This window comes from Sapajus apella, unplaced genomic scaffold (genome assembly GCF_009761245.1).
Source record: "Sapajus apella isolate SASKATOON/1434 unplaced genomic scaffold, GSC_monkey_1.0 scaffold78, whole genome shotgun sequence".
In the NCBI taxonomy this organism is placed as follows: Eukaryota; Metazoa; Chordata; class Mammalia; order Primates; family Cebidae; genus Sapajus; species Sapajus apella.
In genome coordinates, this window is record NW_022437018.1 from 9512208 (window position 1) to 9537876 (window position 25669).

General features: G+C 38.0%; 1 protein-coding gene across 2 annotated transcripts in view; it reads right to left on the reverse strand.

Annotated features, from left to right (window-relative positions):
• Positions 1 to 25669, reverse strand: part of CTNNA3 (catenin alpha 3) — a 1791515-nt gene that overhangs the window by 1740513 nt on the left and 25333 nt on the right. Inside the window, exon 1 of one of the 2 annotated variants that reach the window (XM_032252665.1) lies at positions 10512 to 10730. The exons of the other annotated variant lie outside the window; for it this stretch is intronic. The gene's annotated coding sequence lies outside the window, so the exon portion shown is untranslated. Of the gene's footprint in view, positions 1 to 10511; positions 10731 to 25669 lie in introns of those variants that run through there. 2 annotated transcript variants of the gene reach the window in all.

Consider the following 25669-nt stretch of genomic DNA (forward strand, 5'->3'; position numbering starts at 1 on the left):
CTCCTATTTTCAAGCTAAAACCACTTCCCAATTGCCAGACTGGCAGGGAATCTAGCATCTCTCTTGTCTCTAAAATTGTTCAAAAATTCTGGGGGCGTCTCCATTCACATGCCACAGAAAAAGAAAACCAGAGAAATGGAGTAGAATACAAGTGGGCTCTGTTGAAGGATGCTGGTGTTCTGTTCCTGGCACAAAGTTTACTGATGGAAGCTGATTCCCGACAGTCCAGTGAGGCCCTTTCTCCTGCGGCACTCTTACTGTTGCTGCTGTGGATCCTGTGAGAGGCCACAGTGATTTAAGACAAGCATACCATTCCCACGTAAGTATGGCACGGAACCCATGCCGTCAACGTTTCAGTTTACTAAGCCTAGTGGCTGAGTCGGGAGGGCCTTCCAGTCAGTTACACATGTGCCAGAAACAAACCCTCCTAGGGTAACATAGGCCACCAGGGGGGTTGTAATTTAAGGGTCTTTGGTGTTCTTTCTCAATAGCAAATTTTAATCAGGACTAATTTGATGCATGGGTCAGGGGAACTCTTCCTAACAACAGACACATTGTAAAAGGAAAAAGTCCAGGTCTCCAGTCTTCTGTTTGAAGGCTCCCAGACTCTACAAATTTCCTCCAGTCTCCCCAGTGCTGACCAGCTCTGCAGCTGAAACAAGACTAGAAAGGGCAAGCTTTGAAAAGTTAGAAAAAGACCCTTTCACACAAGTATCTGAGATACAGAAGGATAATGATCTCATTAATGTTTCCAAACACCAGGGGAAATTTTCCCTTACCTTAAGGTTCACAGATAAAATATGAAATGCCCACTTCGAATTTCAGATAAACAAAGAATAATTTTCTGGCATAAGTGTGTGTCCTATGCAATATTTGGGGCATAGTTACACACACACACACATACACACACACACACACACACACACACATAATTGTTGTTTCCTTGAAATTTAAATCAACAGTATGTCCTGTATTTTTATTTAGTAAATCTGGCCACTTTACCTTATCTACTTCATGAATTACAAACTGAGGGAAAAAGGAGCTGAATCTCACTTGTGCCTAAATTTGCAACAGCCACAGAGGCAAACCCTCGCATCCTACCCATGTAACCTCACATCCTATCAATGACTCGGGGCTGGCACAGCCAATCAAAAAGTCAGCTTGCACCCCCCTACTTCGAAGCAGCTGCTTTCAGGTAGCCAGGGATGTTTCCTAGCCACCTCTCAGCAATACATTTCTAACTACACTCAGCCAAAAGATTTTGATTCCCAGAAATGCAGCACAGGATGAAAGACAACAAGGAAAGAATGACATATTGTACTCTGGTTGAGAAAGCCCCAACAGAGAAGGCAGACACAAGAAAAACACAGGCAGAAGGGTATTCTGGAGATTAGGTTTTATGCATCTCTTTCAGAAAGGTGACCGAATTGCTTCAAGTTATCTAGGGTTAAATTCACCTCCAAGTAGAGAAACAAATAATAGGAATAGGAGAAGAGTTGCCCCAATGGAAATGTACCTCATGTAGCCCATAAACTTAACAAGATACTTACCCTTCATTTTATGATTTGAGAGAATAATTCTGTAGAACCAAAACTGATAGTGATGGAGCTCAAAGGCTACACATACCTCATTTATGACAAACACCAGAACTACATATAAATCTCATGTATTTCAAAAATAATAGAAAAAAACAAAATTGTAAAATTGTATAACATAAAAGAGGAAGACACTTTCTTACCGAAGTAAGGGAAAATTATCTCCAAGACAAAAGAAAATTTAGAATACATCTATGCTGTGTTCTCAGTGAACTACCTAAAAATGTAAATTCTAGGAAAGAAGTGATGGAAAGGCTAAAAAGAAAAGAAAGTTGACTGAAGTGAGAGGTCAAGATAAAAAGAGACCTGGCAAAGATTTAAACATCCAATAATCTGTCAAAACCAAAAGACAATAAAGTAATTAAAATCTGAATCATTTCTCTTCTTCATCTCCTGCCTCTCTACCAGCAGCTTCATCATTCAGAGGGCAAAAGAAGCAAAGAATGGAACTGCTACACTGGATTTAAATATTACCAACAAAGAATGATACGTTAGAGAAGTGAAAGTGACAGGAACCTTGGGGAAAACTGAATATATCATCTTAGAGTTCATTACAGCCACAAAAGAAAACACAAAGCAAAGTAAGACAAGTATCTTAGATTTCTTAGCTGTTGAGAGAAAATATAAGAATGACCCAGAGCCACAGACTTTAAATGAAAGATAGGTCAAAAAATGTAAGCCATTACTACATCACATATGAGGAAAAAATGAGAGAGAATATATACTCAACACGGTATGCAAGGAGCTTTCTAAAGAGCTAAGATGTTTGAAGAACATACAAAAGAAGAAGGAAGAGGGTAAAGGTTGCATGAACACATCGTTGTAGTATCGTTCTATTAGGAGAGTGGTATAAACCTAGGATGAGCAAAGACTTAAACAGCACAAAAACTTTTAAGGTTGTGTTTGAGGATGGAAGGACAAAAAAGACACAAGTCCCCTCCTCCCCCAGGCAGGTTCTATAATATTAACACATAACAGCGAGAAAGCAAAATGACAATATTTTTACTTTACTTTCATCTTGTCTCCCAAGGAGAATGGTCTCTAAAATGAAAAGATTGTACCAGCAATCTTGAGAGGAAATTGATAAACAAGAAAGGAAAAAAGATAGTAAGAAAATGCTTAACAATTTAGATAAATGGTCATTTCTGGGTATATTCTATCAAAGCAGGGTTTCTCATCTTCAATACTATTGACGTTTGAGGCTGGATAACTCTTTATGGTTGGGGACTGTCCTGTGTGTTGTAAAATGTTTAGCAGCATCCCTGGCCTCTACCCACTAGAAGCCAAAACAACCTGCCCCCTAATTATGACAGCTAAAATATCTCCAGACATTCCCAAATGTCCCCCAGGAAGCAAAGGCACCCTGAGTTGAGAACCACTATTTTACAGAGCACTGAAAAAAATATATATGTTATCACAGAATTCTTGCAGCATCTTGGCATAATAATGGAAAATGAGAGTGGTAACATAATATTGGGAATTGACAAATGTTGTCTCATATATCAGAAAGGTAGAATTTAAAAAGTAAAACCAAATTCTATCTTGGTCTCTAGAAAAGTATCAAAATATTATTAATTAGAAAAGAGAACAATGATCTTTTGCTACCTTGGTATAGGTTCACTAAGAGCCACACATACTAAACAAACTTAATTTTCTTCTCTTCCTTTTTCTTCAAAATCATTGCTAAAAAGATAAAATTGGTTTGACTCAAACATATTTTAAACCTTTTGTGAAATATTCTTTGCCAAGACAAAGAAATGTGAGCTATCTCATACACTGTTGGTCAATGTGAATAATGGTAAAACCTCTTTGGAAAGCATGCTGATAGTATTCCTAAAATTTTATATGCACAAATTCTTGAACAAACCAATGCCACTTCTAGGAATCTGAACACACATACAAAGATGCATGTCATGAACTACAGAATTGTTTGTAGCAACATAAGGTAGAAACAACCTAAATGTGCATCAAAAGGGACTAGTTAAATAAATTGTCATATATCCTTTCATTGGTGTGACTTTATTATTAGAGGGTCAGAAAAGCCTTAAAAAATATAGAGTCTAATTGGATGTCATTTGAGTAATAGTAACAGAGATATCAAAAATATTTAACCCAAACAGCACGGCTCAGGCCTCAAGCAATCAGAGCTTAGCCTGGAGCTGTCTTGGAAGCCTCATCCTGTACCAAGTGTTTCAGTGGCTGGGTCTAGGAAAGGTCCAGGGGGTTTCAAGCAGAGGCCAAGTGGAGGAAAATCACTGGTGAGGGTAAGGGAGAAGTACAAAATCATTTCATATTTTAACAATCTGTATGGCCTCACTAGGAAGTCCTCACTAACAGATAAAACAACATTAAAATAATTCAGAATAACATGGAGCAATAAATTGATCGATTGAAATAGAACTCAGATTTCACCAATCAAACATGGCTTGGGTAAGATTTTAGAAGGTCACAGGAATCAGAATCTTCTAGGAAAGCTGTGATGGGGCTTCCAGTGTCCAGCCCAAAAGCACCAAATTGTAGAAACCAGTACCTCTGTATCACTGTCCAATCTTCCCAGCTGCATTGTCTTTGACTGTTTCTCTGGCTCTCCTGCAAGTCTATGAACTACCTAATGTCATTTATGAAACTCTTGTTGCTTAAACCAGCTAGAGCAGACTTTGGTTATAACCAAAAACCCTGGCTAAGGTACCCTTTACTAAAATAAATGTGCATATAACTTTTTTATTTTAAAAAAGTTAATTTTTAAAAGTGATTTTTTTTAAAAAGACATATGGGCTGATTACTGAAATAGATCTGAGGAAACACTTGGTTGAAGAAATAAATCCAAAAGAGCAGCATAGAGATCTAGATCCTAAAAGCTCATCTGAATATTAGCTGTGTATCAACTCCTAGAGGCACTTCTTAAAAATACAAATGTGGGCCCATATCAATGGCTCACTTGCTTATACATAATAACAAATTTTTAAATATGATGGAAGGAAAGAGACCCTTTATGATACCAACCAACATTTTTAAAATACTGACAGGTGGCCGGGCGCGGTGGCTCAAGCCTGTAATCCCAGCACTTTGGGAGGCCGAGACGGGTGGATCACGAGGTCAAGAGATTGAGACCACCCTGGTCAACACGGTGAAACCCCGTCTCTACTAAAAATACAAAAAATTAGCTGGGCATGGTGGTGCATGCCTGTAATCCCAGCTACTCAGGAGGCTGAGGCAGGAGAATTGCCTGATCCCAGGAGGCGGAGGTTGCGGTGAGCCGAGATCGCGCCATTGCACTCCAGCCTGGGTAACAAGAGCGAAACTCCATCTCAAAAAAATAAATAAATAAATAAATAAAATAAAATACTGACAGGTAAACAATTTTAAAATTCTACTGAGCATCATAAAAGAATTAAGTAAACTAAAAAGTGATGTATAGGCAAACTGAACATTACAAAAGTGTTAATTCTCCCTGTTAAATGTCCATAGACCACATGAAAACTTGATAAAGTGTTAAAATTCATCTAGAAATAAACATGCTTATTGCATAGGCAACCAACAGTGTCTATCACAGGCTATTTGATTTTTCCTAGATGTAATATGTGATTACATCTAGGAAATGAAAGGACAAAAAAGAATAAGGAGAAGAATTATTCCTTCCAGTTATTAAAACGAAGTTATTTTAAAAGTAGGGATTGGAAAAAATAGGAACAAATATTAATAGAACAGAAAAGACTGCTGAGAAATGGACTCCACTATAAACTTAGCTTATGTTAATATGGCTTTCAAATTATCAGGAAAAAGAGTGATTCTTAAATAAATTATCATGGATCAACTGAATAAACATTTAGGAGAAAGATTAAAAATAAAGCTTACTCTCTGCTCACTTTTTTTTACAAACTGAATTCCAGATGTAGCAAGAATTTTAAAGTTCTGAAAGTATGAATATATAAGTTTATGTATAATAAACTTACAATAACTAAGTGTAAATTTTTATGTATAATAAAATTTTAATGTATGTATAATAAATTTATCAGAATTAAACAGAAAGCCCTTTCTAAGCAAAGCTGAAAACCCAGAAGCTGTAAAAGAAGAGGTTTAAAATTTTGACTACAAAAATATTTTGTTTTCTATATAATTCAAAAAAAAAAAAACAAAAGTCAAAAAATAAACAACAAATTATGGGGAAATACCTTGAACAGGCAAAAAGCTAATTTGCTTAATTTACTATGGTGGGATTAAAAAAAAATGACTCAATAAAAAAAATTGGGCAAAAGATTTGCAAAGGCAATTTATATAAAAAGAAGTGCAATGGGCTAATAAGTACTTAGAAATTGTTCAACTGTACTCATCATTAATTAAATGCAAATCAAATACAACAAGATACTATTTTTACCAAGCTGTCAAAATTGAAAATTTTTGATATGGTATCATCAGTGCTGGTTAATGGTTGGGACCATAAGCTCTCGGTATACACTGTTGGGAAGATATAAACTGATACGAACTTCTTGAAGAGAAATATGACAATATCTCTCAAATTATTATGCACACTCTTTAATGAGTTGAATAATATTTCCAATTAAAGGTAATACTTATGAAATTTTAAAATAAACATTCTCATTGATACAGCAACTCTACTTCCATGAATTTAACCTAAGCATACACTCAAAAAGTATACCAGGATATATGAACAAGAATATTCATTGCAACACAGCAACATGACAAAACAAATAAAAAATACTGAAAATTACAAACATGTCCATCAATTCAGAATGGGCTAAATAAATTCTGCTACATATATAGAGTAAAACACAATAAAGCTGCTAGAAAGAATGAGATAAGTCTATATGAACTGCTATGCATCTGTCTTAACCAAATATAACTGTCTTAAGGGGGAAGGAGATACAAGATGCAGATCAAACTGCATAACATTATGTCTTTTTTTTCCTGATCGAAATTAGGGTTCTATCAATTAGCAAGCAGAGGAGAATACATGGATATTGCATATGCAACCAACAGTGTCTATCACAGACTATTTGATTCTTAAAAGAAACTAAGATTCCTTTGTAATCCCATACTGGGAAAATAGAACCTGCAGAGTCTAACAGAAAGGCAAGTTAATCCTGCAAATTCCCATGAAAATATGACCCATGAGCTTCAGCCGTGGACTAAGACAGAAACCAGGATCTCTTCTGGAGAATCTCAGAGAAGTTGGTTTATTTATTACTCTCACTTCACCCCTATCCACAAAAACACACACATTAGAAAGGAAACATCATGAGGACAGGGTCTATTTTTGGTTCACTAGTATTTATCCCCAGACTAAGAGCTATGTCTGGCACACAAGTCATCAAGAATGAATGAATGAATTCCAAACCAACATTAGAGTAGACTCAATGTAGCCCTTTGGCAATCCTGCCTCTCATTCCATTGGCTCCTCAATGAGCTAACTCTGGGCCTCTTTGCCCTGATGCCACCTCTAGAGGCTTCATCAACTGAGACTTGGTAATTCATTTATTACCTAGTTAATTTTATACTTTCATCCCTATTCTCTGCCTTCATGCATATAGGTTAGAGGAGATAAATGTTTATACAGTGTAACTTAAGCAATGCTACTCAAACTGCAGGTCTGCAATGAGAAAAGGAGCTTGTACTAGAATTAAGTTAGTGAGTACTTCCTTCAACTAGGAAGTCTCGCTACCAAGTGCTTAGGGTGTAGCTGATTTACTTTCAGGCATAAGCCTCTTATCTCCTTTCCTAGACCAGTTAAAAACAGAACTGCCCATTACATTTTGAACAGCGCTAATTTAAAGTAGGGGCCTCCATTGTTCAAGTTCCAGTATTCGAGAGACTTTCTTTGCACTAAACATTGCCTTCTCCATCAAGTCAATTTCCCCATTGCCAGGAGGGATCTGAAGCAGAAAAGCATCCTGGTTAGGATAACAAGAGGCAAAGAAAAGAGATGGGGAGGGTGCCAAATAAACTTCACCTAATCTTCAATTTTGCACATAGGAATTCACAGTCACTTATCATATGCTAGAAGCTAGTGATTAAATTGGTAACAGATTACTGGCTGAGTCCCAGGCAACAATAATGTGGTTAAAAACAGTAATTAAGAATGTGAAAAATCAGATGCAATGGCTAACAGTCCTGTTCACCTTCAAAAATTCTGCAGCCTCAACTATCTGTCACTTTCCATTAGATTTGCAACTTGGCTAAACTCTGGAGTTCCACCCCGCAGTACCATTTCACTTAAAATACAGTATCCCAACAAGAATCAGAAAATCATGCTTTTTAAATCTCTAGACTAGCATTCCCATGAACCAATGATCCATAAATAAACACTATTTTTAAGTCTTCATTATGAAGCACATAGTTTCTCTTCACGCCAGTTTGGGTTGCCAACTTCTCTTCTTAAATCTTAATCCCTCCTACTCCAAAAAAATAGAAACATGCAAACAGAAGTTCATGGGGAACAGAGAATGAAATGCCTATCCTTCTGTAGCTATGGTCTGTCTCTAAATATTACCAAATAATAAAACTTCACAATTTAAAAAGTTTTTTGATACAGGAAGAATGTATTCTTTAATAATTCATAATTCTATATCTCACTGCCCACCACATAATATTGATATCTCTAATCTCTCCACTTTGATTTCTTCGGACCAGTCACCACTTCCAATAATTAGTTTTGTCTATCACTAATTCCTTAGCTTTCTTCCTTCAATATACTCTATTTATAAAACCATGGTTCCCAAAATGAACAATGACAAAATTAAAACTTATTTTCCCTGACTCCTTCCACAGCCATGCCTTATTCCATTCTCATGTTTTCCCTTTAGAAAAACCCAATACTGAATGGCTCCTCTAGCTTGTGCCCTCGATCCTTTTCTTTCTATCCTGCTGCCTACAGATTTTCTCCAAATACTTCTAATTTCTCCAAAGATTCACAATAACTAAAGAATTTATTCTTCCTATTCCCATTTCTTTGTCACAGTTGCATCATAAAAGTCAAACAAATCCCTATGTCTACATGGTCTTCTAACAAAGTTATTTATAAATTTTATTGTTTTAATGTCCAAAGTAACATAAGTGATCAACAATACTATCTGTTGGTTTCAGGCAGAGCTGAAGTATTTTCAACTCTGACATGTAGCTTTGTTGATATCCGCTGTAAAAATTCTGTGAGTAGGAGAGATTCTGTCCTTCTAAACATTAAGTATTTTGATATCTATGTACCTGATAACAATGTTTTACACTTCATAGACACTCAATAAATATATCATTTGGTAGACAAGGAATTTTGCAATGCTTTAAAAGAATAACAGTGAAAACACATCTTAAATATCACAACCTTTACCTTCAAACATAGTATTCTCTAATCCAACACTTCCGCACTTAGAAACAGAGATAAAGGAAATTATCTTAAATATACATACATACATATATATACACATAAGTAAATACACAAAGATGTTTACCGTAGCACCTAGGTGTTCGGCAATGATTAATAAAATTATATTCATTCACTTGGAAGAATGTTACACAAATTTAAAATGCTACACCATTGTAGAAGAGGTAATATTCTGTGGAAAATGTTTTGCTATATGGTTAAATAAAAAAGCAAGGTTCCAAATTTTATCTATAGTATTACCGCAATTATTTTTAAAGCCATCTAGAAAAAAAAAGACTAGAAGGAAACACATCAGTGAGATTACTGGCAATATTTTTTTTTGTGCTTTCAAAATTCCTACAATGAACACTTAATGCTTTTATAGTGAAAAAAAATTTTATCATAAAATTCCCAATCTTTTACTCAAATAAAAAGGAAGATTCAGACTATGTGTAGGAGGTAACAAATGGGAATAACTTTGTCTATGCTGTCTGTATTTTAGGTTTCTCCATTTAACAAACTTGTCCTATAGTACTACTGAGATTTTTTTTATAATGGATAACAAAATTTTAATAGCATGCTCAAATATGCCATTCAAATCTGACCTGGATAATCGGCATCTTCAAATCACAACTATTCTAATATGCTGAGTTTTCAATATGTCTAAGGAACTAGCCACAAACTCAGAACCAAGGCAAATCTGAAATCCTGTTTTTCCCACTTTGTTTTAATCAAATCATTGAATTCTAATATATCTCCAGAGATCTTAGTAGGCACATATCAGTGACTCAAAACCTCTACAGTAAATGAACTTTCTGATGCCTAACCCCAATTTCTTCGTTTCCTTTTGAACTCATTTTTTCTAATTCTGTCTTCAGTGTAACTGACAGCAGCTGCTCACAATCACTCAGATACCATTAGATAGTGACCTTTTCTTTACATGATTGATCATTACATCTCATGATCTTTCCATACAGTGATTTTCATTTGATTATAACTGGTCATCCAACAGTTCTGAAAGCATTCCTCAACCTCCTAATATTCCTGCCATTTATAAAGCAAATAGATATTAAATTTGGAAATTAATGCTTTTTGCCATTATCTCACTTGAAACATCTTCCATTTACTATGAATTAGCTTTTGGTTGGAAGTAAAATCCCTTCAAACATATTCCATCTTTCCTTCCTTTTCCCCACTCCCATGCCAAAGCACAAGCATCTAAGCCATATCTTATCTTTTCCTGCACAGTATCCAATCTGCTTTTTATAGCCAGAAGCTCTCTGAATGCAAAGCACGACCTTGGCTACCAGCTTCCCCTGGCAATAGTTCGAAAGTTATTTATAACTCTAAAATTAGCGTGAAAGCGTACATTTCTCATCATAACTAGTCAAAACATTCCCATTTCATATAATAATGTGATCTTCCTTAATTCAGAAGGAAACCCCACATTTTAAATCTATGATTATAACTAAGACACAGGAATTCAATGCAGAAATGAGAATTCGCTGATGTTCAGCTCTTCTCTTTACAAACTTGACTCTTACCTTTCTGTTTCTTCCTATGAAATAAATAGGCTTAAAATGCAGCTCCTCCCTAGGGAATTTTCCAAAAAGAGCTTGGGAGGGGGTGAAAAAAGACTTCTTGGTGGTCACAGAGTTACAGAGTACCAAACTGAGAGGCAGTGACAGTGGGGCAGTCACTTTAGCTGAGCATTGTTCACCCAGGATAAGAAAGAAAGGGGAGGTTACAAGCCAGGGTGGGTGGTATCTAATCCTGAACTGCTAGTCACTGACCTCACTGACAACTTGTTACTGAAAATACTTCGTTGAAAAAGGCCAGACACATACTTTGCCTAGAGACCTACAAACATAGCTCTGAATAAGTTAGATCTGCACTTCTCTAGTTCCCTTCCAAAAGAAGAACCTCTTATATCTAATTAAAGCCAAAGGCTGGAATTATTGAAAGTGAACAATAAAGAAGGGAAAACAGGAGTCCAGAAAATCCTCACATCAAAAGATCAATTATGTAAAATTCAATGTCTTCAGAACCCTAGAGATGATGACATCAAGGCCATGTGTCACATCTGAGATCTTATTTTTCTTCTTCTGAAATATTACCTGTCTCATACCTTGTACCAAGCATCACACATTCTGCTTCCAGTATTTTTGAGGAACCACATCATTATCAGTAAAGAATGTAAACTGAACATTTACCAAAAGCTCAGTAGTTAAACGATTATTAAATTTAAGCCACCCCAAAAAAAAAGTCTTCTCCACCAAAATTTCTTTTTTCTCTCCACGACTATCATTTTTCATATTTCCTCCTCCCTTTTTTGATATCTTCTCCCTCAACATCTTCACATTCACTGAAATCTTGCATATCCCTGCCTTATTCTTTATCATTTCATCAATTCCTTCACATCCCACTTGAACTGTGGCATTTCTTTGGACATTACCATTTTTCTGACTTTCTTCTAACAGCTTCTAAGACAAGCAGTGCTAACTAAAATATGAACTACTTGTTTGAGTTTTAGCAGTCCTGTTCTTAAAAGGCTGAATTCAAAATAAAAAGAAAGCATTTATTTATTAGCTCTCCAAATACTCTTAGCACAAATATCAGGGAGCCAAGAGGAAAGGCAGGGTCTGGGAATTGTCAGAGATTCAACTGTGAAGGCAGTTCATTTTATATTATTTTCAGGAGAGCCTTCAAAATAACTATTTTTATGTACTACCTTTAAAATGTACATAATTGACAATACGTTTATCTAAAGATTCTTAGTTGCTAACATGCTATCCTCCCCAGATTTTTTTTTAAGCAGCTTTTTCCCTCTGGAGAATCTAGGAAGAGTCCCTTTTCACAGTGAAACAAAGAGTAAGTTTTATGTCTCTCAATCCATCTTTTCTTGAATAAAGAAATCACTTGACACTTGCAAAATAGTAGGTTTTGTTTTAGAGCTTTAATAATGAATGTTTTCCAAACCAGGACTGTTGAATTGAGCCCAAGATGAGATATCCAAATTCTACCATGGTTTGGCCTGCTGTGAAACCACAATAAGTAACTTACCTGACTCTCCTTTCCATATACAAAATGGAGATGAGTACTCCTATTCTTTTTATTTGCTTTTCAGAGGATATGTGAATTATACGGATAAAAGCTGAACAGCTTTAAATTATACTGAACTCTTCAGAGATGCGATACAGATAAAACCTTCTTACAGAAATTGGTGTTATCAAAACAATTAAATATTATAAATATCTGAAATGTAATTTTAAAGAGCTTTCAGCAGCCTCCAAGATAGTATTTAGCTGAAGTATTTCCCACTATAACCACAAGAGGTCCCTCCCAGCAATTCAAATCACGTTGGATTTGTTGAGCACAGGCCCCATGGTCCTCTGCATTTATATCGGTTTGCTGACAGAAAACACATATTACCTATGTCAAATTTCCATAGCTAACTATAGGGTAGGAGACAAAAGCAGAGAAATCTGGCTTTCTTTGTGTGATCTCTGAAGCATAATGGAGGCTAAATAGTTCCTGTAAACTACACAGCCCTTGGATTTTGCATCCTGGCCCTCTTCCAGATTTTCACAGTAATTCTTTCTTGTCACCTTGCCCAGTCTTGTTCAGTATTTATTCTCCTTCCCTCTTTACTTGTTTCCTTTCTTTATACTTTGCAAACTTTAAAATGTTGGCTCACATGCCTCTTGCAAGCAAACAAAGATTGAGAGTAGAAGAGCTAGAAAAAAAAAGAAAAGAGAATAAATCAGGGCCATTACTAGCAATTCTACCAATGTAATCAAAAGTGAGTTTTTTTGGTTGGAGGCATCAAGACTGGCCCCAAACAAAGTCATTCAACTGCATGTACTGAGAGCCCCCTTGATCCAGAGCCCTGTGTTAGCAGCCAGCTAGAAGATTACAGAGAGAAAGGGGCCTCCAAAAAGAAGACAGTTTTATCCCTATCAGTAGCCTCTCTTGGAAAATAAGTCCTCCAGGGTGCAATATGTTCTTTATTCAGAATGGAGTACAGTTTCTTCTTGTCATTAAAATCCCTTATAGAATGAAAATTACTTTTGCATGAACGATGAGTCCACTTTATCTGTACATAAGACCTCAAAATACCAGCAATTTCAGGTTGGGGCTTTAAAAATATGAAATTTTCTAAACAGCCATAATACCTTTCTAAAATGAGATTTAAAGCTAGGAATAATTGCTATTTGTGATAAAATCTTTTTTTTTTCCCCAAAAATATGTGATACATAGTTCTGGCACCTTGTCACGTATTTTAGGTGAATCTAAATGAATTCTCCCCTGATTTGAAGGTCTTATGAACTATTAATATAACAGAAAAATGTTTCTCACTCTTCCTTCCCAACCATCCCCATTATTAGCAGCTAACCAACTCTCCTGCCTCACTAAGAAAAACAGACGCCATCTGGAAGATGTTTCACATCTTTCCACCATCAAATCTATAAACCACAGACACCCCTTCTTCTCTACCCTCCCTCCTATTAAAATGCAAGAAGTCCCCTTGCTCTTATCAAAGGCTAATCTCTTTTGTGTGCTGGATCCCTTCTTTCCTCACCTTCTCGAGGACTCTCCTCCTTCATGATCACTTCATATACTGCATTCTCATCCCTTCTCCAATGATCAGTGCAAAAATATGCCATAGGATTTCTACCTGAAATTTTTCAAACCAACAAAGCATCACTTTTACCCTAAAGCTCCCTGTAGTTGCTACTCTAGTTCCCTATGCCTTCATCACAATACTTCCCAAATGAGTTGTCCACCATCCCTACATTTTTACCTCTCACTTCACAACCTACTACCATGACTTATTTCCCCTTCACTCCCAAAAGGGCCATTTTTAAGTCTATCAACAACCTCCATGTGGCCAAAACATTTTGTCATCTGAGGGGATATCTCATTCCACCTATGGCTTTAAATGAGATCTTTAAATGAGTTAGGATGTTATGTGGGACTTCTCCTGTTGCCAATAATTGGTGACTATGGCTCAAAATGACAGAAAATGAAGCCACCCATGTACATGCTAAGGGATTTCCAGTATTTGAGGACAGACACCTCATTCAGGGATCACTAAGAAGCAGTTAAGAAAAGAGCTACATGCTCTTCCTCTCCTATTCTTTCTCCTAGAATCAAGGAAAATTTCCTGGTGTAACCAAAATGCAGGTTCAGTTGCCCACGGGTTGCAGAGTCCAATTAACAAGAGCGAGGTCTGGTATAAAGAAGGTGACTTTTTATTCCAAAGCTGGCTTAGGGGAAGAAGTACAGACTTCTGTCTTTAAGGGTGCTGCTTCACTTTTGAAGCAGAAAGTGGGTGCTTTTAAAAGGGGTCTTGGCAGCAATGGCATGCAGAGGAGGGAAATGCAGGTGGGGGTCTGCATAACTTGCTTTGGTACCTTATCTACTGGGCAGTCAAGCTGGTGACCACTGGTGCCTTTGTAGGCAGAGCTAGATTGTAAAAATAGCTGAAACTCTCCAGTCAGGAAAGAGTTTTGTAGCAGGCATACTTTGAGGTGGTCTCTCATGTCAGTCTCCTGGTGGGAGAAAGTCAGGCTCTGGAGCTTCTAAGCACATAGTGGGATTAACTCACCCTGTAGGGAGTGTCTGGTGAAGAGGAGGTAAAAGGTTATAATTGCATTTCTAAAGAGCTAAGTAGGAAGTGGGAGAAAGGAGGAAAGAAAAACGAAGAAAAAAAAATAAGCAATCTCTTAGAAAAATGGGGGTACTCGGTTATACTAGCCATAATACTAGAGGAAAAGTTAGTGAACCTGAAAAGTTAGGGAAACAAGGCCAACTGCTTCCTCTCCTCTTGAAGATACCAGGGCAAAAGTGATGAAAAAAAAATCTCTTTCCCCATTCCAAGTCCCTTGAGAGCACATTTGGTCAGTGCTGGGGGAAAGAAAGGGAGATTTAAATTCGAATGAAATGGAAGTGTTAAACTGGACAAGCAGGCCTTTAAGGAACTAAAAATGGCAGGAACCTACCTGATGTGTCACTAAGGAATAGGAAAGGGAGAGGCAGCAGAGCAAAGGTGGATACAGGAATAGAAGAAAACAAGCTCGTTCACTTAAACCAGTTACACATCCATATATTAATGGTTCCCAACTTTGTATCCTATTCCAGACCTCTGTCATGATCCCAGAGCAACACATTCAAACTGCCTTCTCTATTTGAATAACTAATACACATTTCAAACTTGTTCAGACTCAAGAGCTTCAAAAAGGAGCTCTCGATTTTGTCTCAAACCTATTTCTTTCTGTCATTCATATCCCAATAAATGCTACCATCACCCAATTACTGCATAAGCCAAAGACTTGGAGTCATCCTTCATTCATTCTTTTCCCTCATTACCATCAGGAATTTCCATTGATCCTACTTACAAAATTTGTCTTTAACATGTCCACATTTCTCTCTCTCTTCTACCCCAACTATTCCATCATTGGTAACCATTCTTTACATAGCTTCTAAGTTATTTTTCAAAACTTAGAAGTTTAGCTCATGTTATTCTCCTGTTTAAAATTATCCAAAGGCTTCCTATTGCTCATAGCAGAAAATCCAAATTCTTTACCAAATCTACATGGCCCTGCATGATCTGGCTGCTGTCAACCTCTTCACCTTGACTCACATTCTTCCCCCACAACTCAAAACACTCTCCCTTCTAATATACTGACTCCAGATATACTTTCTATTTATAAAATAACCAACCATATTCCCCTAGGGCAGTGGCACTTGCTGTTCCTTTGCCTGAAACCATTTGCTCCCATCTATTTACATATCTGCTCATTTTCATCTTTGATATGATCCTTAACTTTCTCATAAGGTATTTCCTTATCATTTTTTATCTCACTGTCCCCAGTCACTTATCACAACCTGCATTGTTTTATTTGTTTACTTATTCTGTCTTCACCATTGGGACAAAAGCTAGGGGCAGTGGCAGTGTCCATTACTGTATGGCACATGCAAATTAACTATAATACAAGGTAAGCATCAATAGCTAGAGGAATTAAAAGGAGGTAGAGATAGCTCCAGGAGGAGGGGATAATCAAGGAAAATGTCCTGGTGAAAGTTACATTCACCTTGATATAGAAATGAAAGATGTCAGCCTCATAAGAGATTGGTATTCTATTATTTCTCCAATAGCCTTCAAATCCATTGCCTTATCTCCATTTTTAGAAATACTAATGCTACCTTACACAAACTAGAGCTATGCCTTGCTTGTTGTCATTGTGTATTATAGTTACTACCTAATTTTTTTTTTGAGACAGAGTCTCACTCTGTCACCCAGTCTGCAGTGCAATGGTATGATCTCAGCTCACTGTAAACTTCACCTTCCAGATTCAAGTGATTCTCCTGCCTCAGCCTCCCGATTAGCTGGGATTACAGATGCCAACCACCATGCCCACCTAATTTTGTATTTTTAGTAGAGACAGGGTTTCGCCAGTGTTGGCCAGGCTGGTCTCAAACTCCCGACCTCAGGTGATCCACTCACCTCAGCCTCCCAAAGTGCTGGGATTACAGGAGTGAGCCACTGCGCTCAGCCAGTTACACCCTAATTTTTTCCCTACCTGTATTTCACTTTGTGTAAACCCAAATATCACATTTAGATGCCAGAGTGAATTTAGTGCTAATGTTTTCAATCTCAATTTAACTATTTCAGAACAAACTACTGAAGTTGACACATTAACTTTGTTGCCTTGGTAATAATGGAAGGTCTAAAATGAATGCTTTTCTCATTAATTTTTCTCATTTAATTTTCTCAAGGCACCATGCTTTAGTTTTGACAGCCATCTTGCTGTTAGTCAATAAAGTTAACAAGCACAGAAATTACAGTCAATCATGTCTGCTTTAGTTCATTGACTACTTTGTTACTTCCTTTTCAACTCTTTAATGAAAATTCCCAGCCCACACCTTTCAGGTGACAATTTTTTTTATCAATTAAGCACCCTCTCAGTCCCTTGACTATATTCATAAACCAGAGCATCTTGTATTGATGGTTCTAAAAGCAACTTGCTTCTGCAGCATTGAAAATCACCATCATTTTCAGAGATATGGAACACCTAAAATGAAATTGACATTTACTGTCATTGAACCTTCTTATTTCAAATTATTTGAACAGGGCTATATTATACCATTTTTAAAGCATTAACATACTTAATTTATAAATTTATACCGCTTTTAAAATGTTAAAGAAGTTGTCCTGTCTTTTGTGATTCTAACCTCAGGTTCTGACTCTGTTCTGAGAAAGCAAAGACAGATTTTCTGTTTGTACAAACATAAAGCAAGACACACCTAAATGTCATGAAGGAAATAACTGTAGTTGTTTCACACAGAGAAATTCAGTGAGCTATGTCTCTGCAGAGTTTTACTGTTTCTTAAAGAGAACTGTTTATTTTTCCTGTATGAATTTACATAGTCCTAAAACCCATCAGAACTTATACGCTCTCTATAAAACAAATATTTTCCAATCTTCCTTTTTAATACCCTGAAATGAAATTCATAGTTACTAACTACATACTGACTGTTTTAACTCACTACAAATATATTTTATATATATGTATGTGTTCACATAAATTATATATTTTCATTTCATTATACAAATGATCAGGCACACTTACACTGGAAAACAGTCACTCTTCCTCTTATGCACAGAATAACTATGAATGTGGCAGCTACAAATGTAGATAGATGAGGATATGCTGCTGCATTGTCAATTAAAATACCACAAGCAGCATTTCAGTAGTGACATGATATTTCTAAAATAGTCCACAACTCTTGATATAATATAAGACAAAATAAAAACAATCTTCCTTTGATATACCTAAATAGTTGCATTCCTAGGAATTCGGTACATATTAAAACTGTGCCAAAAAATAATATGTATTTATAAGTAAAGCTAGAGTTAGGTTCAAGGCTTAGAAAATTATAAGCAGAACATACATGAATGTCCACTGGGAAATTTGAAAGTTGCAAGGGATGTGGTACAATTCATTGCAAAGGAGAGTTCCACACACTGCAAACCCTCTAAGCTTCTTTGGCCTGAAAAACATTCCTTGCCTGACCAAACTGTAGTTGACCTTCTGAAACTCCATCTAGGCCCATTTATGTACTTCCTTGAAAACTCTAGTTTTTGTCAATAGCCCTGCTAAATCAGTTTAACAAGAATCCTCCACCAACCCTCCCGTTCCATACCTGATCTCCCTTAATTGGGTCCCTCATCCTCCAGCATCCCCCAGGTGATATCTGATCACCTTGGCCTGTCTTCTGCAAGAATCTAGTTAGGTTGGTTTAGCCAGAACCCCTCTTACCCCTAATGTTTCCTCCCGGTAATTTTCGGTGACCCCCACCCTGCTCACTGGCTATAAATTCCCACTTGCCCATGCTGTATTGAGAGTTGAGCACCATCTCTCTCCTCTACCACAAGACCTATTGCAGTGGTCCCCATACTGTCCTAAAATAAATTTTAGGACTATCACAGAATTTTCTTCTTAATCATGCTTGAACAAGTATCACTTGTTAATATTTTCTTTTGAACAGGCCCCACCAAATTAGATGCCAGGTGTGTCCCGCAACTACTGTGACAACCAAAACTGTCCCTGGAGTAGGAGGAAGAAGAGGGACTTGAGAAGAAGAATTACTATAGAACAGTGCATGTTTACAAGAGCCCCCAGAGTAAAATGAAAAAGGATAGGAAAAAAAGGGAGGAAGAAGAAGGTGACAGAGAGGAAGTGGAAGGGGAAAGAAATAAAGGAAGGAAAGAAGATAAATTCTGTAAACAGTCCCATCTGGACTGGTATAGCACAACCTGGAATGGACTACTTAAGTCCCAATGATGTTAAAAGAATAATTCAGATTTCTAGGAATGAACAATAGACAGCTATAGCAATTGCCTGGACGAGAGGGGGAAATGGGTGGTACTCACAGGTCCAGACCATATCCTATGAGTGAAGGAACGAGGTTAATTCTGAAGAGAATGGATATCCCCATTGTTATTTATTCTGAGGGAGAGGTTAATTCTGGGACAGGAATGAAAACTGGAAACCCAGGATTTTAGCCAAAAAGGGGAGAACATCTCTTTTCTCTCTGAAGTCCTATGGTTTTGGGGGCCTAGCCTCCAGATGGAAGAGACAAGCTAGAGAGTATCACACAGTGTCATGTCCACAATAGTGGTGATAGAAACAATTCAGCAGAACACTTTTCAAGGATGCCTTGAAAATGGCCCAGAACTTGGACCGGCGGGGACTGATGTAGCCACAGTTACTGTTGTAAACTATTACCTGTATTCTCTTTTCTTTATCTTGCCTCTTTCTGTAGTCTGGTTAAAATGTTATTCTAGGTAAAATTAAGGAAATAATCTGTGTCCTGGCTAACATGGAATAGTGACCTGGAGAACAGGATCCAAAGCAGCTGTGCAGCAGCAGGACAAGGCATCCAAAAACAGAAAAACACAGTGGATCTTGACACGGTTTGGCTGTGTCTTCACCCAAATCTCATCTTGAATTCCCATGTGTTGTGGAAGGAACCCAGTGGTTGGTAACTGAATCATGGGGGCAGGTATTTCCCATGCTGTTCTCATGACAGTGAATAAGTCTCATGAGATCTGATGGTTTTAAAAAGGGGAGTTTCCCTGCACAAGTTCTGTTCTCTTATCTGCCACCATGTGAGACATGCCTTTCACTTTCCACCATGATTGTGAGGGCTCTCAGTCATCTGAAACTGTAAGTCCAATAAAAAAACTCTGTCTTTTGCAAATTGCCCAGTACTAGGTATGTCTTTATCAGCAGTGTGAAAGCAGACTAGTAGAATAAATTGGTACCAATAGAGTGAAGCATTGCTGAAAAGATACCTGAAAATGTGGAAGCAACTTTAGAACTGGGTAACAGGCAGAGGTTGGAACAGTTTGGAGGGCTCAGAAGAAAACAGGAAAATAAGTGAAAGTTTGGGACTCCCTAAAGACTTGTTGAATGGCTTTGCCCAAAATGCTGATAATGATATGGACAATGAAATCCAGTCTGAGATGGTCTCAGATGGAGATGGGAACTGGAGCAAAGGTGAGTCTTGTTATGTTTTAGAAAAGAGACTGGAGGCATTTTGCCCCTGCCCTAGGGATGTGTGGAATTTGAACTTGAGAGAGATGATTTAGGTTATCTGGCAGAAGAAATTTCTAAGCAGCAGAGCTTTCAAGATATGATTTGAATGCTGTTAAAGGCATTCAGTTTTAAAAGGGAAGCAGAGCATAAAAGTTTGGAAAATTTGCAGTCTGACAATGTGATACAAAGGAAATTCCCATTTTCTGAGAAGAAATCCAAGCCAGCTGCAGAAATTTGTATAAATAACAAGCAGCAGAATGTTAATCTCCAAGACAATGGGGAAAATGTCTCCAAGGCATGTCAGAGGTCTCTGTGGCAGCCCCTCCCATCACAGGTCTAGAGGCCTAGGAGGAAAAAGCAGTTTCGAGGGTCAGGGCCCAGGGTCCCCATGCTGTGTACAGCCTATTGACTTGCTGCCCTGCATCCCAGCTGCTCCAGCCATGGCTAAAAGGGGCCAACATAGAGCTTAGGCTGTGGCTTCAGAGGGTGCAAGCCCCAAGCCTTGGTAGCTTCTACGTGATGTTGAGCCTGCAAGTGCAGAGAAGTCAAGAACTGATGTTTGGGACCTGACAAAAACAAGCAATGGGGAATGGGTTCCCTATTTAATAAATAGTGCTGGGAAAACTGGCTAGCCATATACAGAAAACGGAAACTGGACTCCTTCCTTACACCTTATACAAAAACTAACTCAAGATGGATTAAAGACACAAACATAAAACCTAAAACCATAAAAACCCAGGCAATACCATTCAGGACATGGGCATGGCCAAAGACTTCATTTCTAAAACACCAAAAGCAATTGGAACAAAAGCGAAAATTGATACATGGAATATAATTTAATTAAAGAGCTTCTGCTCAGCAAAAGAAACTACCATCAGAGTGAACAAACAACCTATAGAATGGGAGAAAAATTCTGCAATCTATCCATCTGAAAAAGGGCTAATATCCAGAATCTATAAGGAACTAAAACAAATTTACGAGAAAAAAAAACCCCATCAAAAAGTAGCCGAAGGATGTGAACAGACACTCCTCAAAAGAAGACATTTATGCAGTCAACAAACATGAAAAAAAAGCTCATCATCACTGGCCAGTAGAGAAATGCAAATCAAAACCACATTGAGATACTATCTCACACCAGTTAGAACGGTGATCATTAAAGTCAGGAACCAACAGATGTTGGAGAGGATGTGGAGAAATAGGAATACTTTTACACTGTTGGTGGGACTGTAAATTAGTTCAACCATTGCGGAAGAGAGTGTGATGATTCCTCAAGGATCTAGAACCAGAAATACCATTTGACCCAGCAATCCCATTACTGGATATATATCCAAAGGATTATAAGTCATCCTACTTTAAAGACACATGCACACGTATGTTTATTGCAGGACTATTTATAATAGCAAAGACTTGGAACCAACCCAAATGCCCATCAATAATAGACTGGATAAAGAAAATGTGGCACATATATACCATGGAATACTATGCAGCCATAAAAAAGAATGAATTCATGTCCTTTGCAGGGACATGGATGAAGCTGGAAAACTTCATCCTCAACAAACTAACACAGGAACAGAATACCAAACACCGCACGTTCTCACTCATAAGTGGGAGTTGAACAATGAGAACACATGGACATAGGGAAGGGAACATCACATGCTGGGGCCTGTCACGGGGTGGGGAGAAAGGGAAAGGAGAGCATTAGGACAAATAACTAATGCATGAGGGACTTAAAACCTAGATGACAGGTTGATAGGTGCAGCAAACCACCATGGCACATGTATACCTATGTAACAAACCTGTACATTCAGCACATGTATCCCAGAGCTTAAAGTAAAATTTAAAAAAAAAATTAAGGTTTGGGAACCTCTGCCTAGATATTAGATGTATGGAAACACCTGGATGCCTACCGGGCAGAAGTTTGCTGCAGAGGCAGGGGTCTCATGGAGAACCTCTTCTGCGGGAGTGCAGAAAGGAAATGTGGAGTTGGAGCCCCCACACAGAGTCCCTACTGGGGCACTGCATAGTGAAGATGTGAGGAGAGGGCCACCATCCTCAAGACCCCAGAATGGTAGATACCAACAGCTTGCACCATCCATGCACCTAGAAAAGCCACAGACACTCAATGCCAGACCATGAAAGGAGCCAGGAGGGAGCCTGTACCCTGCAAAGCCAAAGGGGGAGAGCTTCCCAAGACTATGGGAACCTACTTCTTGTATCAGTGTGACCTGGATGCAAGACATCAAAGGAGATCATTTTGGAGCTTTAAGATGTGACTGCCTTGCTGGATTTCAGACTTCTGTGGAGCCTGTAGCCCCTTTGTTTTGGCCAATTTCTCCCATTTGGAATGGCTGTATTTACCCAATGCCTGTACCCCATTGTAGCTAGGGAGTAACTAACAGGCTCATAGGTAGAAGGGACTTGCCTTGTCTTAGATGAGATTTTTGACTATGGACTTTGAGTTAATGCTGAAATGAGTTAAGACTTTGGGGGACCATTGGGAAGGCATAATTGGTATGGAAATGTGAGAACCTGAGATTTGAGAGGGGCCAGGGGTGAAATAATATGGTTTGGCTGTGTCCCCACCCAAATCTCATCTTGATTTCCCACCTATTGTGGGAGGGACCCAGTGGGAGGTAATTGAATCACGGGGGAAGGTCTTTCCCGTGCTGTTCTCATGACAGTGAATAAGTCTCATGAGATCTGATAGTTTTAAAAAGAAAGTTTCCCTGCACAATTTCTCTTCTCCTCGTCTGCTGCCATGTGAGACATGCCTTTCACCTTTCACTATGATTGTGAGGCATGCCCAGCCATGTGGAACTGTAAGTCCAATAAACTTCTTTCTTTTGAAAATTGCCCAGTCTCGGATATGTCTTTATCAGCAGCATCAAAGCAGACTAATACAGACTTCTTCCTGTGCACAATTGAGAGAGCTCTTGGGATGACTCAGAAATAGCCAAGAAACACTTTAAAGGGCTAATTTCTGGCATTTAGTGGAGAGTTAAATATTCATATATTTAAAAGAATATATAATCTTATTTTATAAACCAGATATTGAATCTCAGACATTTGAGTTATACAGTTTTCAATAAACAGTAGCTATTTTTAATCATGTTAATGACTTGGATAATGGTATATAGCTTCATATTGCATTTTACACAAGCTCCATCTCAATTTTAGAAATGAACCAGTGCAAGACCAAGAAGGGACCAACCAACGATAAGGGGCCATACAAGAATAAGACTAGGAAAGCTGATCAAATGAGAACTGATGAAATGATAGGGCTGAACCTCCAGGAGAACTTGATTGCAGCCCAATCAAAATGGCTTAGCACATAAGAGCACATAGAAACTTTAAGCCTGCAGATGCACAGAGTGCAAGAGTTGAGGCTTGGGAGCCTCTGCCTAGATTTCAGAAGATGTATGAAAAAGCCTGGATGTCCAGGAAGAAGCCTGCTGCAGGGGTAAAGCCCTTATGGAGAACCTCTACTAGGGCAGTGCAGAAGGAAAATGTGGAATTGGAGCTCCCACACAAAGTCCCAGCTGGGGCACTGTCTAGTGGAGCTGTGAGAAGAGGTTCACCATCCCAGACCCCAGAATGGTAGTTCCACCAACAGCTTGCACCTTGCACTTGGAAAAGCCACAGGACTCAACAACCTGTGAGAGCAGCCTCTGGGACTGAACCCTGCAAAGACACAGGGGCAGAGCTGCCCAAGGCCTTGGAAGCCCTCCCCTTGTATCAGTGTGCCCTATATGTAGAACATGGAATGAAAGAAAACTACTTGGGAGCTTTAAGATTTAATGGCTACCCTCCTGGGTTTTGGACTTAGATGGGGCCTATAGCCCCTTTCTTTGGGCTGATTTCTCCCTTTTGGAACAAGAACATTTACTCAATGCTTATACTTGTATCTTGGAAGTAACTAACTTTTTATTTTACAGGCTCACAGGTGGAAGGGACTAGCCTTGTTTCAGATGAGATTTTAGGCTTTGGGCTTTTAGGTTAATGTTGGAATGAGTTAAGACTTTGGAGATTATTAGGAAGACATGATTGTATTTTAAAATGTGAGAAGAACATGAGATTTGGGAGGGGCCAGCGCAGGATAATATAGTTTGGATATTTGTCCCTGCCCAAATCTCATATTGAAATGTAGTCCCCAGTGTTGGAGGTGCAGCCTGGTGGGAGGCGTATGAATCATGGGGGCAGACTTCTCATGAATAATTTAGCATCATACCCCTTGGTACTGTCCTCATAACAGTGAGTGAGTTCTTGTGAGATCCGGTCATTTAAAAGCGTGTATCATAGTTCTCCTTGCCCTCTCTTTCTCCTGATTTCCCATGTGACATACAAGCTCCTGCTTTGCCTTCCACCATGACTTCCAGAGGCCTCCCCAGAACAGATGCTAGTGTTATACTTCCTGTACAGCCTACAAAACCATGAACCACTTAAACATCTTTTATTTAAAAATTGCCCAGTCTCAGGTATTTCTTTATAGCAATGCAAGAAAAAACTGATATGACATATTCTTGGGATACAGATGATATTTTGATAGATTCATATAATCCACATTCATTTTAGAAAAAGCTTATTACATTTCTCAAAAAAATCATACTATAATTTTAATTAGAATTATAATTAATTTATATATTAATTAAGGGAAAACTGACACATTTTTATTAGCCTATCTCATCCAATATAGGATATCCTTCCATTTATTCAGCAAATCTTGTTTTAGGGTTTCAAAAGAGATTTCTTGCCATAGAGATTTTGTCAGTGCCCAGACAATTTAGGGTTATTGTTATTTTGTGAATTAAATTTTTATTATATTTTCTAGTGCAGAGAAATGCTATTAATTCTTGTAAGCTGATTCTGTATTGGGCAATCTTGCAGAACTCTCCTCAGCTTTATATTTCTCAGTTGATTCTAATATCATCCACAAATGACAGTGCTCCTTTTAAACCCTCCCTCTCTGTTCCCTCAGACTTACCACCGTGGACCATGCTGCTAAAATTGTTTCCTTTCTTCAAGGCCCAACTCAAACATTACCTTCTTTGACAAGTCTTACCTGGCCTCATATATAACCACCACTCCTCCTTGTTCTCCAGCTAAACTAAATGACAAGTAAAATGTATCATCCACATGCTTCTATAGCAGTTCATGCATATCTCTATTATACTACTCAGCATACTACATCAGAATTACTCGTTTAGGTATTTCTCCACAAAAGAATGAACTATACTACTGTTAAACAAACTCACTACGGCCTGAGGACTCTGCACTTCTACATTTGCATCCTTGTGGATGAACCATAACCTAGCTTAATAGGCAGACAAGATTGAAAATTTAACTTAGAAGTATACATTCGTAACAATAGCTGAGGGTTGGTCAATCCCAGCAGCCATACTTCAAGCTCTCATAGACAGCTGACTGTTCAAACTGTGTTCAAATAAAGCAAATGCCCAGCTGAAACCAATCCCATTGTTTCTGTACCTTACTTCTGATTCTTGAATGTCACTTTATTATTATTATTATTATTTTTTGTCTGTAAATTTGTTCTGACCATGAGGCAGCCCTGGAGTCTCTCTGAATCTTCTGTGATT